General features: G+C 42.7%; 1 long non-coding RNA gene across 3 annotated transcripts in view; it reads left to right on the top strand.

The window, feature by feature from the left end:
* The first annotated feature begins 10,440 nt into the window (after positions 1–10,440).
* The window catches only part of LOC309372463, a 143,849-nt gene continuing 138,898 nt past the window's right edge, over positions 10,441–15,391 (top strand). Inside the window, exon 1 of one of the 3 annotated variants that reach the window (XR_014169498.1) lies at positions 10,441–10,493. This is a non-coding gene — a long non-coding RNA (uncharacterized lncRNA). Of the gene's footprint in view, positions 10,535–13,090; positions 13,208–15,391 lie in introns of those variants that run through there. The other 2 variants (XR_014169499.1, XR_014169500.1) reach the window with 2 other exon arrangements.

The raw sequence follows: 15,391 nt of genomic DNA, 5'->3' as shown, positions 1-15,391 counted from the left end.
TTAAGTACTTAATTCGTTCCGGAGATCCGTTCTTAACCTGAAACTGTTCTTATCCTGAAGCACCACTTTAGCTAATGAGGCCTCCTGCTGCTGCCGCGGTGGAAGGGCACCGGAGGCGGGAGGCCTCATTAGGGAAAGCGCGCCTCGGTTTAAGAACGGTTTTGGTTTAAGAACGGGCTTCCGGAATGGATTATGTTCGTAAACCAGGTACCACTGTACAGTAGTCCACATGTAGAGGTTTATTTACACCTTCATGTGAGGAAGATAGGGTCAGGAGCACTTTTTTGGGGATCTGAACAGGACTACATAGAAACATGCCACCGTAACAGAAAGGCTTTGTTGAGAACTGTGAGGCCCAGATAAAGCTACAACAGCAGCAGCAACAACAACAAAATTTCCCTTCTGCAGTCACCCACACTGCCACTGGGGGAGTAGGAACATAGGCAAGGATCAAGCTGACTTTTACATGCACTGCCCTTCCAGCGGGGCCTTTGATTGGCTCATTTTATTTTGACTTTCTGGTGAGGAGTCCTACTCAGTATTTCTGCTGTGCAAGGAATCCCCTTAAACAGCCAGCCAACACATGGGTTTCTGCTGCTGGGGACAGCAGATGGGGTGAAGGTTCACAGCTGCCACTCACCTGAGAAGGATGAGTGGCCATCATTTGCATAACATGCATTGTGCGACTTGCAGTGATTTTTATTGATCATAGCTTAGTAATTATTTGTTGTAATGGTAAAGAGTGAATTTCTGTTTAATTGTTATTTTTGCTGATGTTCTTAGAATTAATTTTATTGTGTGCTATTCTATTCTAATAGATTACTGAATATTATGTTATTTGATATAAGTTGTTCCATTTTAAAGTCATGTTTTATCATTACTTTTTTTGTATTGGGAACAGGTTTGTGTTCTTTGTTGTATACAGTGGTACCTCTGGATACGAACAGGATCCGTTCCGGAGCCCCGTTTGCATCCTGAAGCGAATGCAACCCGCGTCTGTGCGTGTCACAATACGCCGCTTCTGTGCATTTCGGTCGCCGCGGAGCGCAACCGAAAACGCTCAACCTGAAGTAAATTCAACCCGAGGTATGACTGTAGTTTGTTGCGGCAAACCACCCTGTGTATAGAGTGGAACCTCGGGTTACATATTGTCCTTCTTACAAACGCTTTGTGTAACGAGCTCCACTAACCCAGAAGTAGATGCTCCTGGTAGCGAACTTTGCCCCCTGATGCGAGCAGAAGTCATGCACTGGCGGCAGCGGGAGGCTCCATTAGCAAAAGCGTGCCTCAGGTTAAGAACGGTTTCGGGTTAAGAACGGACCTCTGGAACGAATTACTTTCGTAACTGAAGGTACCACTGTAGTAATATAGAAAGGTGGTATACAAATGAAAAGCAAAATGAAAACTACAGACACTCAGGAGGTCCAAAAAGGCACTGATATTCAAACCCCCCCCCCAACTATGATAGCTGTATGGCATTTCCATATTCAGAGGTACTGTTCCTCTGATTACTAGATGCTGAGGACAAAGAGCAGGGGATGGCATTTCCCTTCAAATCCTGCTTGTGAGCATCCAGGTACATTAGGCTCTCTGCTATTGCCAAAATAATTTTGGGCTAGCTAGACCGTAGTTGGATTCAGCAAGGCAATAGCTGCTTGGGGGGGGGGGCAGGGACACTCTGCTTATTGCTATGATGATGTATTATATTCCCAGGCCAGCCATTGCTTCCTCCCACAGATTCTGCAACTATGCCCTCAGCAATTATAATGCAAAACGAAAAGAGAGCACTGTACCCAGCTTGCTGCCAGACCAACATTTGTCTGCTAAATCCGTGCACCAGGCAATATTTTGTTATGGCCAGTATGTTTTCAGCCTTTCGAACAAGAGGAATGCAAATAGGGCTTGCAGCTTTCCAGCAAACTATTTGTAATTTCCATTGATGCGGATCAAGCCAATTGCAAATCATCTGCCTGGTAGAGAAAACATTACAGAGTATGCCAGCTTGCTAGAACAATGAAACAAGCTTTCTGTTTAGAGCAGCTTGATTTTATTTGGCTTCAGAGAAAGCTGCTCCTATGGCCTATCTGAACTGTCACCTTTATTGCAGATGCCTTTAGAAACCCTGGAGTTCCGGGAAGCTAAATTGTGGCCTACGGCTGGCCTAAGCAGAGATTTTTTTAAAAGAAACTTTCCCCTTAGGAAAAGGAGTTTCCCTGAAATGTGTTGGGAATCATATTGTTCTCTTTTCTTATTTTTTGTGCATTCCCCTTCCCTCTGCCTCTGTTCCATGTCATTTACTGCTACAGAAAACATATTTCTGGCTATTGTGATCTTTTTATTTACAAAATAAGCATAAACACAGTACTCTTCCAGTACACAGTACTCTTCCAGCAAGTACTCTTCCAAACACAGTACTCTTCCAGCAAGTACAGTAACTAGGACAGCTTCTGTAAATCTGGGACTGTCCCTAGAAAATGGGGACACTTGGTGGGTCTGTATAAATGATATCAATAAAATATAAAAAGCTATAGATATTATTTGTTTATTGCTTTTACAATTCCACACTGGGATTGGGTTACTGGGTCTTAGGACAGAAGTCTGGCATGCATAAGGAAAGTACTTGTGTCTTTTGCTGCCCAAAGGCAGGAGACCAGGTTCCTAGTTTTATACTAGGCTTAGCCTTTTCAGAAGCAGGTCTGGTGACTTCTGTTTCAGTGTATCTGAAGAAGTGTGCATGTACACGAAAGCTCATACCAAGAACTAACTTAGTTGGTCTTTAAGGTACTACTGGAAGGAATTTTTTTTATTTTCCTTTTCAGAAGCTTCATGTTCCCTGACCATTGCAGAGACTAATGTCACACACTTCTGTTCCCTTCTGTGCATCAGAGGGGCTCTGAAGAGATTGCTTCACTGTATTTTTTTTTATATTGTGGCCGAATGCTTCCTACCAGCACTTACTGAGGTTCAACCATTTTACAACACTGCTTTCAGGCAGTAATCATTTGCTGCAACATCATCACTGTCATCAACTCAACAGAAGTGAGCTGGGCTGACACACAAACTAAGCAGGTAAATACATAGTGTTATAAGTTATTGGGGTTCCTGGACTCTCCTCCTAATTCTGGGGTGCCAGACATTGAATTTAGCATTTTAAATTTAAGCCCTGTTTTTTAAAAGTCAGGCTAGCTTCCTGATGAAGTAATAGCCTGAAGAGATGGATCAGTAAGAGATTAGACAAGGTGATGGGCTATCAACAAGGCAAGCTTCTCTGCTGGACACAGAGTGGTGGAGCCAAGCCCTGGGCTCTGGGTTGCTAGCAAAAGACATTGCAGAGGTGGGAGCTGGACTTTCAGAACTGCAGTGGGCTAATGTAATAGTGGTGGTGGGGTTTTGCAAGCAGTTTGTGAGCTGGACAAAGGAGAGTCAAAGTACCATGGGGGTTGGCAGTTTGGATCCAGTACTGCAGCTGTGAGAGAGACGGAACCCGCTCTGAGTGTAATGTTTTGAATCCATCCACAGTAAGCCCAGGTTGTATATATGTGTAAATAAGCCATACATCATAAAGACACTACAGTCTTTGCTGTGCCTCATTGTCCAAAGGAAACACAGACCTTGATAAGCATGCCTGGTACCTCTGGAATCTCACACCGCTGGGAGATTGGGGTGGTGTGTGATGGCATGTTTGTCCTAGTCTAAGCTTTTCTCGAGATCTTCCAGAAGTTTTGACATAAATAGTTCCTAGCTAAGCTCTAGCATGCCTCAGATTTTTCCTGCAGTTCTTGCAAAGTGATAGAGGTCTGAGAATGCATAATTCAAGATATCTCAGCCTAAGGCCTGTGTAGGTTCCTGGTTCTAGGGCCACAAATATGTGTGCATGTTATTTCATCGGATGTATAGCAAACTTAATGGAGAGTTTAATAATTAAAACAAATGGAAGAGTGAAAAGAATAAGGGAAGTTCTTGCATACCCCTTAGATTTTTCACAGATTTTCTGCTTTGATTTTGTTCTAGAAACTACTCATTCAGAAATCTCAAGTGCAGGATGTTTCTTTACGAGTAGTGCTAAAAGTACTTTTTGAGCGTGAGATTTCTGAATCTCATGAAAGCAACAGAGGAAAAGCAGAGAGTTTTTTAAGCAAAAAAAGTCGTTTGAATGTAAGTTCGTATTAATATAGCTGTTTCGTTTTATTTACAAAAGTGGATGAAAGACTATCCTTACTGACTCTTGTGAAAATGTCCACTGAACACTGCAGAACAGGAATTTAAGCTGTATCATGAATGGAATTTTAGCAATTTCATTTTATTTTGACCACTAATTCTAGCCTGAGAAAACTGTGTTTAGATACTGTGTTTATACATTGTGACTTATTTATTTTTTATATTAAAAAGAGAAGCCAGATGCATTTACTTACTTACTTTAACAAGTCATCTTTGCATCTACCTTCTCTCAAACTCACCCCAGCATTGTAGGAGTTCCTTCTAGACATACATATTAATCTAGCTCTGAATAATTTAAAGTGAACATTCTCATGAGTTCTAGAGAGAAAAACCACAATGTCTGATTGTAGAAAACACTGTGTGCGGTGTGTGTGGAATTAATCCCTTTTGGACACAGACCGTGGTTAGCAATGTAAACTGTGAAATGAATTATTATAGAAGATATTACCTAACCATATGTCGGTGTATATCTGATGCCAAAAAATGGGAAACAGCAAAAGGACCTGACTTCAAAGCAGATGAAATTAAAACAAAATCCGAACAGTCATTGTAATTTGTAAAACCTTTACTTCAAAGGCTAGGTTAACTTCATAAGAGACTGCTTTTCTGAGCCTTGGGTACAAAAGCAACTAAATGCACAAACACAAAGAGTTATCTTTTCTGGAAATGAGATAGACTAAGTAGGGATCCGTGTATATGTGTGTGTGTGTGTGTGTGTGTGTGTGAGAGAGAGAGAGAGAGAGAGAGAGAGAGAGAGAGACAGACAGACAGACAGACAGACAGATAGATAGTGGCAAATCAAACTACAAGTGAGGGTAGAAGATTCATTTGAGGCCTTCTCCAACTGTGTATAGAGTCTGAAAAGCAGAGACATGGATGAGGAGAGCTGAACCCTCTCTCTTGCAAAGATTCATATTTTTCCCAGCCAGGGTTAATTCTAGAATCATAGCCTATTGGGATGGCAGGGAGTGGGGGGTGGGGTGGGCGGGACCACACACATCAATATAGAAAATGGAGGAGATTAAAATCCAAACTCTATGCATGCAATCCATTTCATCTGGATTTCGACCTGGGTTTGGGATTGAGATGGCTTTGGATATTCTGATGAATAATCCTTCCAGGGGGTTCTACCAGAGACTTTGATAGTTTTGGTAGAGAAGCCAAGCAAGTGGTGCCTACTATAAACTCTTCATGCAGAGGGCTCCCCGACACAATTCACAAAGCTAAGTGGCAGAGCATCTGCCTTGCATACAAAAGATCCCAGGCAATGTCTCCCTGACAAACGATGGTAGATAGAGCGATGGTCTGTGTCAGTTTAAGGCTGCTTCCTATGTTTACATGTACAGGATTGTGTTTCAGAGCCTTTTAGTCAATTCATCATTTTTATTGTTTTATACCGTATTTTCATGTTTTATGGAAAGCGGCGAAAATGCAGGTGTGTAGGTAGTAAATAAATAAAAAGCAGAAACGGCCGTGCAGAAAGTTTCAGGAATTGTGCAGCGAATGTGCCGAGTGACCTAGAGACATCTTCTTGGCACCAAATCCCCCTCATGTCCCTTTCAGACCCCTTTTTAAAATCTAGCCATTTGCCCAGGAATAGGAGCAGAGCTTCTTACAAGAGTGCAAAATTATTATACGGATGAACGTGGACACAATGAACAAACTGGATTTTAGTAGTGTTTGAAACAACACCTAAATACCTGCATTCCCTTCTTTTACATCCCCGTGTACAATATATGTCTAGTTTAGTAGCTGTACTGCCAACTAAACAAGCCATAATTTTAAAAGCTAGAGCAGCTTGTAGATACAGCCAAACCTCGGTTGTTGAACGCAATCCAATCCGGAAGACCGTTTGATTTCCAAAACGCTTGGCAACCAAAAACTGAAAGTGGAAGCTTCAATACAACAGGGAAACTCAAAACGGAAGCGACGTGGCACATTCAGCTTCCAAAAATTGTTCGAAAACTGGAGCAGTTACTTCTGGGTTTTTGGCATTTGGGAGCCAAAACATTCAAAATTGGAGCCGTTTGAGAACCAAGGTTTGACTGTATAGCTAAATGGTGCTTCCTACAGAGGCACCTGGGAACACACAACAGAGAAAGGGGATCACCTGTCTGACCAGCTTGTGAGTGCACAGAATGTTGGAGGCAGGATTTTGGCCTAGATCAGGGATGATGACCCTGTGGTCCTCCGGGCATTGTTGGACTTCCAATTCCCATTAGTCCCAGTCAGTGTTATCAGCAGAGGTTACAGGAGCTGTCTTCACAGTAGGGCTCTGTTCCGATGGCATGAGTAGTGACAACAAACCGGTAGATCCTATCAGCTGCAGCCTTCGTCCGCCTTCACAGCCGTTGTAACATACGGCTTGTTATCATCCGCCTGTTGTGCCGTTGAGGACTTCTTGGATCATTCTGTGTCTAGCTCCTTCCCTTTGACTTTACCACCTTGGGTGAATGACAGTGAGATTGAACGCATGATTGACAAGAAAATGAAGGCCTTTCAGATCTGGCAAAGAGATAGAAACTGCCACTAAGAAAAAAACCTATGCCAACGCTAAGGCTGAGGTTCGAAGAAGAACGAGAGAACTAAAAAATACCTGGTAAATGAAAAAAGCTCAAGAGATCCAGCACTTAGCCAACACTCATGATGCACAGAGTTTCTTTAAAGCCACAAAGACCATCTATGGGCCAATAAATCATGGCATATGCCCCCTACGCTCAGCAGATGGTACCACACTTCTAAAAGATAATGAAGCTATTGCACTGTGCTGGAAAGAACACTACCAACATCTCCTTCACCACAACTCCCCCGTAGCTGCTGAGGTCCTCTCACAATTTTCGCAAAAACAAGTTAGAGATGAGCTTGCAGTATCTCCAAATCTGGGAGAGTTGTGTACAGCTATTAACCAAATGAAAAACAACGAAGCCAGTGGACCTGATGGAATACCTGCTGAAATCTTCAAAGTGGGTGGAATTGAACTTACACAACAACTTCACAAGCTCATCAAAAAAATCTGGGAAAGAGAAGCGATCCCAGCAGACTTTAGGGATGCCAAAATTATCAATCTCTTTTTAAAAGGTGACAGAACTGATTGCGGAAACTATTGAGGCATCTCTCTATTAGATGCAGCCTGCAAAATTCTTGCAAGGATCTTAGCAAACCGTCTCTTAACAATATCCGAGGTGACCCTTCCTGAATCCCAAAATGGTTTTTGGCCTTCTAGGGGGACAGTGGACATGATTTTCACCACTCGACAGCTTCAGGAAAAATGCAGAGAGCCAAACCAACCTCTGTATATGGTGTTTATCAACCTGAGTGAGTAAGGCTTTCGACACTGTAAATCGTAATGCACTGTGGACTGTCCTTCTGAAAATTGGCTGCCCAGATAAATTTGTAAACATCATTTGGCTCCTCCCTGATAATATGACAGCAACAATCACAGATAACAATGGCTCTCAAAGTGAACCATTCACAGTGGGATCAGGTGTTAAACAGGGTTGTGTTATTGCCCCAACTCTGTTCATTATTTTCATTGCCATGATCCTACACTTTGTCGAAGGGAAACTCCCCACCAGAGTAGAAATCATGTATTGAACAGATGGAAAGCTCTTCAATCTGAGCAGGCTGAAAGCAAAGAGTAAGGTTACTGTAACTTCCGTCATAGAGCTTCAGTATGCTGATGACAACGTAGTGTGTGCACTCTCAGAGGATGACCTCCAAACCATCCTAAATATATTCGCAGAAGCTTATGAAAAGCTTGGCCTGTCGCTCAACATCCAAAAAACCAAAGTGCTGCACCAACAAGTACAAAACAACCCCTCTGCAGCACCACAAATCCAACTCAATGGTGTAACATTGGAAAATGTCAATCACTTCTCCTACCTACCTATCTTCCTACAAGGGTCAACATTGATGCCGAAATCCAGCATTGCCTGAGCTCTACAAGTGCAGCTTTCTTCCGATTGAAGTACAGAGTGAGGACCCGGACATTTGCAGGGAAACCAAAATGCTTGTTTACAGAGCTATTGCACTACCACCCTTACTGTATGCTTGTGAAACATGGACCACTTACAAACGCCATCTCCAACTCCTCAAAAGATTCCATCAACGGTGTCTCCGAAAAATCTTACACATCACTTTGGAAGACAGGTGAACTAATATCAGTGTACTGGATGAAGCAAAGATCACCAGTGTTGAAGCAATGATTCTTCAACATTAACTTCGTTGCACTGGTCATGTTGTGCAGATGCCTGATTATCATTTTCTAAAGCAACTACTCTATACTGAACTTAAAAATGGAAAGTGTAATGCTGGTGGTCAACAAAAGAGGTTTAAAGACTGTCTCAAGGCAAAGCTAAAAATGTAGTATAAACACTGACAACTGGGAAACACTGGCCTGTGAGTGCTCCAGTTGGAGAACAGCCTTTACCAAAGGTGTCATGGACTTTGAAGACACTCAAACTTATAACGCAAGGGAGAAACATGCTAAGAGGAAGGCACACTTGGCAAATCCACACCATTATCAACTCTCGCCCAGGAGCCAATGTCCCCACTGTGGAAGGACATGTGGGTCCAGAATTGGCCTCCACAGTCACTTATGGACTCATTGTTAAAACCGTGTTTATGGAAGACAGTCTTACTCAGCTACGAGTGATCGCCAAAGAAGAAGACAGAAGCTGTAAGTCTAGCAACATCTGGAGAGTAACAGCTTCCCATCCCTAGCCTAGATGGTGTAACCCAGCAGTTCCTGTTCTCTTCTCTAGCTGCTGGATAGCTCAGTTGGTAGAGCATGAGACTCATAATCTCAGGGTAGTGGGTTTGAGGCCCACATGGGGCAGAGGTTTTTTGCATTCCAGGGGGTTGGCCTAGATGGCCCTTGTGGTCCCTTCCAACTCTACTGTTCTACTTTCTGTTCTCATTTTCTCATATATATTCATCTGTACGCACATCATCAGACCATAGCATATTTAATAAAATGCCTGTAATGAAAAGACAATTGAATTTTGGGAGCTAACATGAATAACCTTTCTCCTTAATACACCATTCGGTTTTTGTAAGGAAAGTGGGATGGGGGGAGAACTAATCCATTCACTGCCCATGGAAGACTGAGCCGAAGCAGGGTTTGAATTTGGGCTTGAGAAAATGTGCTTCCCTTGTAATCAGCCCCATCTCCTGAGTAGGGAATACACACCAAGATCTTCCTGTTCAGGACTGTTTGTTGCTATCAGTTTGGTTTCTAATGCATGTCACTAGATGCCATAAATTGGCAGCTGATTCTAACTGATAGAAAAATAATAATTACAATGTAAGACTAGATGGTGTCTAAATTGATTTAACCTCAGCAGAAAATGAGCATTATCAAGGACAGAACAACGACCCTAATATAACATTGGCTGCCTAACAAAAAGTCATACTATGCATAGGAACCACAAATATATTCTAGTTACATGCACACGCTTTTGCTTTAATGATTGGGCAGCTATGGATAGTTTTATGGCTGAAGAACATAGTGCTTCAGGTTGCTTTGTCTTTCTGTTCCTCCTTTGTTTGTTATCCTTCTTCCGTCCTTTTGATTTTTGCCCTCCCAATACTGAATTGTCCCATACTCTTGCTATGTCTCATATCTTTTAAGGAAACATGTAATTATATCTGTTTTATTTAAAGAAATGGCCCCATAATTCATTTTGAAGCCCTCTTGAACCACTCAATCAAAATGTATTTGGAAGCAGGCCAGACGTAATACTCCACTTTGTCTCTTTGTATTGCAGTATAGTACTTCAGTAACATAGGAACTCTTCAGAATTATTTTCAACAGGATCAAGCACCCATCAACCCATTCTCAGCAGCCTGAGCTATTTTTTCAAGATGCCTTTCAGTGTTTGTCCCTCTTCCTCTTGGCAGTTTATTTACACACATATTCAACCTGAGCCTGTGATGGAGGGGTTCAAAGAATTAAAACCCCAGGAGAGTCTTACTTATCCCAATAGCCACAGCCTTGGATTCCACCAGAAATCAGACATGGCTCTATCTCTCAGTTGCCCAGCCTGCAGTCTCCATCTCCTAGCTTACAAACCTCAACTCTGGCTTTTGTCTTTCTAACAGACAGTTGTGGGATGGAGACCCACCCATTGTCCTCTGTCATAGAGCCACTTACATTGTTACCTTAACGACCAATGCTTAGGCTGTTGCCAAGAAACTTGCCTAGCCATTCCAGCACATGCAGCCAGGAATTAGAAAGGACTCAGGCATCATCTTTGGCGATCACTCGTGGCTGAGTAAGATTGTCTTCCATGAACACGGTCTTAACAGTGTGTCCGTAAGTGACTGTGGAGGCCAATTCTGGATCCACATGTCCTTTCACAGTGGGGACATAGGTTTCCGGGTTGATCACAGTGAGGATTTGCCAAACGTGCCTTCCTCTTAGCTTGTTTCTCCCTTTCATCCTGAGTTCATGCTTCTTCAAAGTCCATGACACCTTTGGTAAAGCGCTCCAGTTGGAGGGCTTACAGGCTAGTGTTTCCCAATTTTCCATCCTTATACGGCATTTTTAAAGATTTGCCTTAAGAGCATCCTTAAACCTCTTTTGTTGTATTTCACTTTCCATTCTTAAGTTGGGAATGGAGTAGTTGCTTTGGAAAACTCAGACATACAGCCCCGCCTGCCCCCCAACTCACAATACTATGTACAGTGGAACCTTGGTTCTCAAACCTAATCCTTTCCGGAAGACTGTTCAACTTCCAAAACGTTCGAAAACTGAGAATCAATCGGCGGTCTGCAAAATCCATTGAAAAAATGGAGAAACGCGCCTCAGAAGCCGTGCGGCTTCCGAGGTGCATTTGAAAATGGAAGCAATTACTTCCGGGTTTTCAGTGTTTGCGTTCCAAATTGTTCGGCTTCTGAGACGCTTGAAAACCGAGGTTCCACTATGTATTGGGAAATACTTCTAGATGGAGACAAGTATTCGGTGGCTGAAGACATTGCACACAGATTTCTTTCCGCTCTCATCTTGTCCCCACCCACATCAGAAGGCATTCATTTCCAAATGAGGATAACTTTTACGGTTAGTCCAAACCCTTGAAATCCTAAGGGCAAACTGCTTCCTTTGTTGCCATGGCTTCCATCGAGCAGGAGCCAGTGGAATCCAATGGGACTCTTTCCAACGCAGAGCAACATTTTGTTCCAAAGAGCACAAAGTGATCTCTTTACTGTCTGGAACTCTTTATTGTTAGATGCCCTCAACCTTTGTGCTGTCGCTTTAGTATGAACCGGAGCCTCAGCAGCAAGCAGCCTTCTCCAAGATGTCACTGCCAAGCCTTCCTCTGGCCAGCTCAGAAAGGTTGCAATGGGTTTGTCTCAGTGGGGCTGTTGCTCTTTGCATATCTTACCGCAGCAGCATTTTCTGCCAGCGCCAGGCCTTCAGCCATTCGTTTCTCATGCAGATGTTATTAAATCCCCCCCATTCCATCATGTCAAGCTGAGGCTCAGAAACAATGACACCTGACACAATGTGAGTCTCCTCACATTCCTGTTGTCAACATGAGGGGGGAAAGCCTTTGGCTGAGATGGTGGCTATTCCTAGATGGTTTTAAAGTTGCAACATCTCGTAAATGATGCCCTGGTATAATATCCCCCTTTCTCTCCCTAGCTTAGCATTCAAACTGAGCAACAAGGGTCTGTTAATGCTTCACTTTCCATATGGAATCATTACATGCTCTTCACTTCCCTGAGCAAAGAGAATGTCCACAGGTATCAGTATTTAGTTTCCTTTGCAGTAAAAAGCACTGGAGGTTTAAAATATAAGACTTGCTTTTATTTACCAGGATACAAATAGATACAGCCAGACACTTGTAGGAGACAAAGCCCCAACAACTTGGGCAGCCCTCTCTCCTGAATCTACGCCAATAGAATTTCAGCTAGAAGTGTTCATTCTCAAAATCTGGCATTTGCTTTTTCTACCTTTAAAGGTTTTAACCTTTAAAGCCCTATACGGCCTAGGACCCTTGTACCTACGGGACCGCCTCTCCTGGTATGCCCCACAGAGAAACTTACGGTCTTCAAATAAAAACATCTTGAAGGTGCCAGGCCACAGAGAAGTTAGGCTGGCCTCAACTAGAGCCAGGGCTTTTTCGGCTGTGGCTCCAATCTAGTGGAAGGCTCTGTCACTAGAGACTAGGGCCCTGCGGGACTTGACATCTTTCCGCAGGGCCTGCAAGACAGAGCTGTTCCACCAGGCCTTTGGCCAGGGCACAGCCTGACTCCCTCCCTCGGCAATCTTCGTGGAGCTCTGGCACAATGGTTGCCAGTGGCTTGATTTGAATCAATTTTACAATGAATGATTTTAGAGTGTTGTTTGTACTGTACTTTTGTACTGTTTTATTTTTGTTAGCCGCCCTGAGCCCGGCTTTGGCTGGGGAGGGAGGGCGGGATATAAACAAAATTTATTATTATTATTATTATTACCGTTCCTTTTTACCCTTTCCCTTTATTGAACATGTGTCATTTGCTCTGATTGGTATTGCACTTAAAAAACACAGAGTGGTTCCTACTTGTCAGTGGACCTTCTGCCAAGCATTAGTTCCCCTTGATTAGTTCCCCAGTCAACCATTCTTGAATTTTATCCCCCAATACATCTAATGAAAGACTGGTTGGCCAACAGACATAACAGAAATTTAACCGGTTAGGCTTTGTTTTGTACCATTCAAGGATCGTAAGCTCTTTGAAACTTCTAACTTCTGTTGAGGTCAGGGGTGGGGGGTTGACCCTAGAACATTTAATTTTATTAATTTAAAAGGATTTTGAAACCACTTAAGTCTTTATAATATGTAAGCAGTAAAGCAAGACAGGTCAACCTGATTTGTCCAGGAGACACACACATTATGACACCACAGCCAGAAAGACTCTAGCTGCTTCCAGAGTTATAGAGTTGAGGAAAAAAATTGAGAAATTCCAGTATGAACTGACTTGATCCACATCTCCAAGACCAATGAAGGTTTGGGATTCAGTTATCCACTGTTTTGAGAGGAGATATGTTTAGAAATACATATTTTGAAGACAAATATATTTAGAAAGCTGTATTTTGAGAGAGAGAAATGTAGATTTACCACTAAGCATTTAAATGGGAATTTTGGTGCAGGCTTGTTTTGGGTGGAAAATGGAGGTTGGTGTTGAAAGGTAGTGAGGTAACATAGGTAAAAAGGTGATAGAAGAGTGCCTAACCACTCTAAATGAATTTTGGGGGCAAGGCAAATTGCATCTCAGGGTACTAAAGGGATTCTGAGAGACTGGAGGCAGGCAACTGTTATTCTCACCCACGAAAAGGAGAAAAAAAAGGAGAGCACACAGAAAGCTACTGACTAGTTGTCTTGATTCCCAAACCTTGTACGTTATCATTAAGCAGTCAGTCTGCAATCATTTAGGAAAGAAACACAGCAACATGGGTTTTTCGTGCCAGACCAACATCACCTATAATTTTATGAAACAGAACAGAGCACATTTATGAAAGAACCCGTGTAAACATGACAGAAAGAAAGCAGGCTGTGCTGTTTGTCCCCCCCCCCCTTCCTTTCTTCCTTTTCTGTCACGTCAATACAAAACAATCCTCCTGAACTCCACACTGGTATGCCTCAGCAACAAAGTTTTCGGTTATTGAAACAATGCATCAATGACATGGGAGTGTGGCTATTCTCAAGCAGGGGTGGGGAATGTCTTTCAGCCCAAGGACTGCATTGCTTTCTGGGTAAGGTAACCTTCCAGGTGACACATTCCAGAGGTGGGCAGGGGGTAGAGGAAAGAATAGACAGAGCAATGAATGAGAATTTTACCATTGTGCAATGGGCATGGTTAGGGGAAGTGACCTGGGCTGTGCCTTTGCTGCTAGTGAGACATGCATCTTTCCTGGTTCTCTTACTTTCTAGCTCTCTCATTCCTCCTCCTCCCTTTGCTGTTAGAAGATTATGGTTGATATTTCCCATATGCGAAGACCACAGCAGGGTTTCAAGTGTAAGGAAACAGCAGAATATATTAAGAAACATGTTAGAGAGGATGAAATTAGATAAGACGAAACCTTAAACCTTAGTTGTTTGTAATTTGATGTTGGGTGAGCGGGGCGTCACTAGTTTTGTTGAACTGGAATATAATTGTTGAGTAACAAATGTAACTTCCTATACGGGGAAAAAGAAGAAAATATTATTACAAAAAAAGAGAAGATTATGGTTGATGATAAAAGCCCTTTGGAACGCATCCTATTCAGATTCAAACCCATCATTTCAGAAACTTAAAGCCTTCATTTTAAAGTCTTAAAAATATTATCAGATCTCACGGTTGGACCCTGGGTTGAATATAAAAAGTTGTACACTAGAGGAAAACACCGGTCCAGAGAAAGAAAGCCAGCAGGAGCAAAACAGATCACAAACCTACTTCCTTCTTTAAAGTGCTGTGATTAAGCTACCCATCTCTCCCACTCTCAGCATCCAAAAGAAAAGCGTGGTCCTTCCCCCCACTCTCTGCCAGAATTAAAGGTATCACAAACAGCTTTCTGCTGACTTCAACCTGGCTATTTGCCGTTAACAACCTACACCTTGCGATGCATGATTCATGCTTCCTTTTCAAAGGTATGCTTATACAACCGTGATTCAGTTGTGTAATGATGGAATGTGTGTTACTAGGAAACAAGTAGTGGCCCTTTCCAGGTGGTTGTTTATTTAGTGCATCTCTGAGCAAATAACAATAAAATTCCATAAGCTCACTTAACCCACAAAACAAAACAAATCAAAAACAAATAAACAGTTAGGAACAGCCAAGTTCTCATTTGGCTTCTAAATTCTAACACTCTCCGTGCCTACTGGTTGTCGAAAGTTTAGACTGGGGTTGTGTTAGGAACGCAGATTCATCCACAGATCAGGAAAAGAACTCAAGACGCAAATTGCAATCAGCTTTTATTCACAAAAATAAAAAAACACAGTGGAGTTTATCTAGGCTAATCTGCCCTAGTTGAAGACATTGCTGACGTTTGGACCCTCCTCCTCACTCTAGCCCTCTCCCAAGCAGCCGTAGACTCTTACAAGGGGAAAGGATCTCCCTCTGGTTCTGTCTCAGTGATGTGCAAGGCTCCTCGTGATTTGGTTGTCTGTCAGTAGAGGAGGAGAGCTCAGTGAAGGGGAGCTGTCCAGCTGCT

This window comes from Podarcis melisellensis (genome assembly GCF_964234715.1).
Source record: "Podarcis melisellensis genome assembly, chromosome: 6".
NCBI lineage: Eukaryota > Metazoa > Chordata > Lepidosauria > Squamata > Lacertidae > Podarcis > Podarcis melisellensis.
Note: the sequence above shows the minus strand (reverse complement) of the source record. Positions and strands in the feature narration are given on the sequence as shown.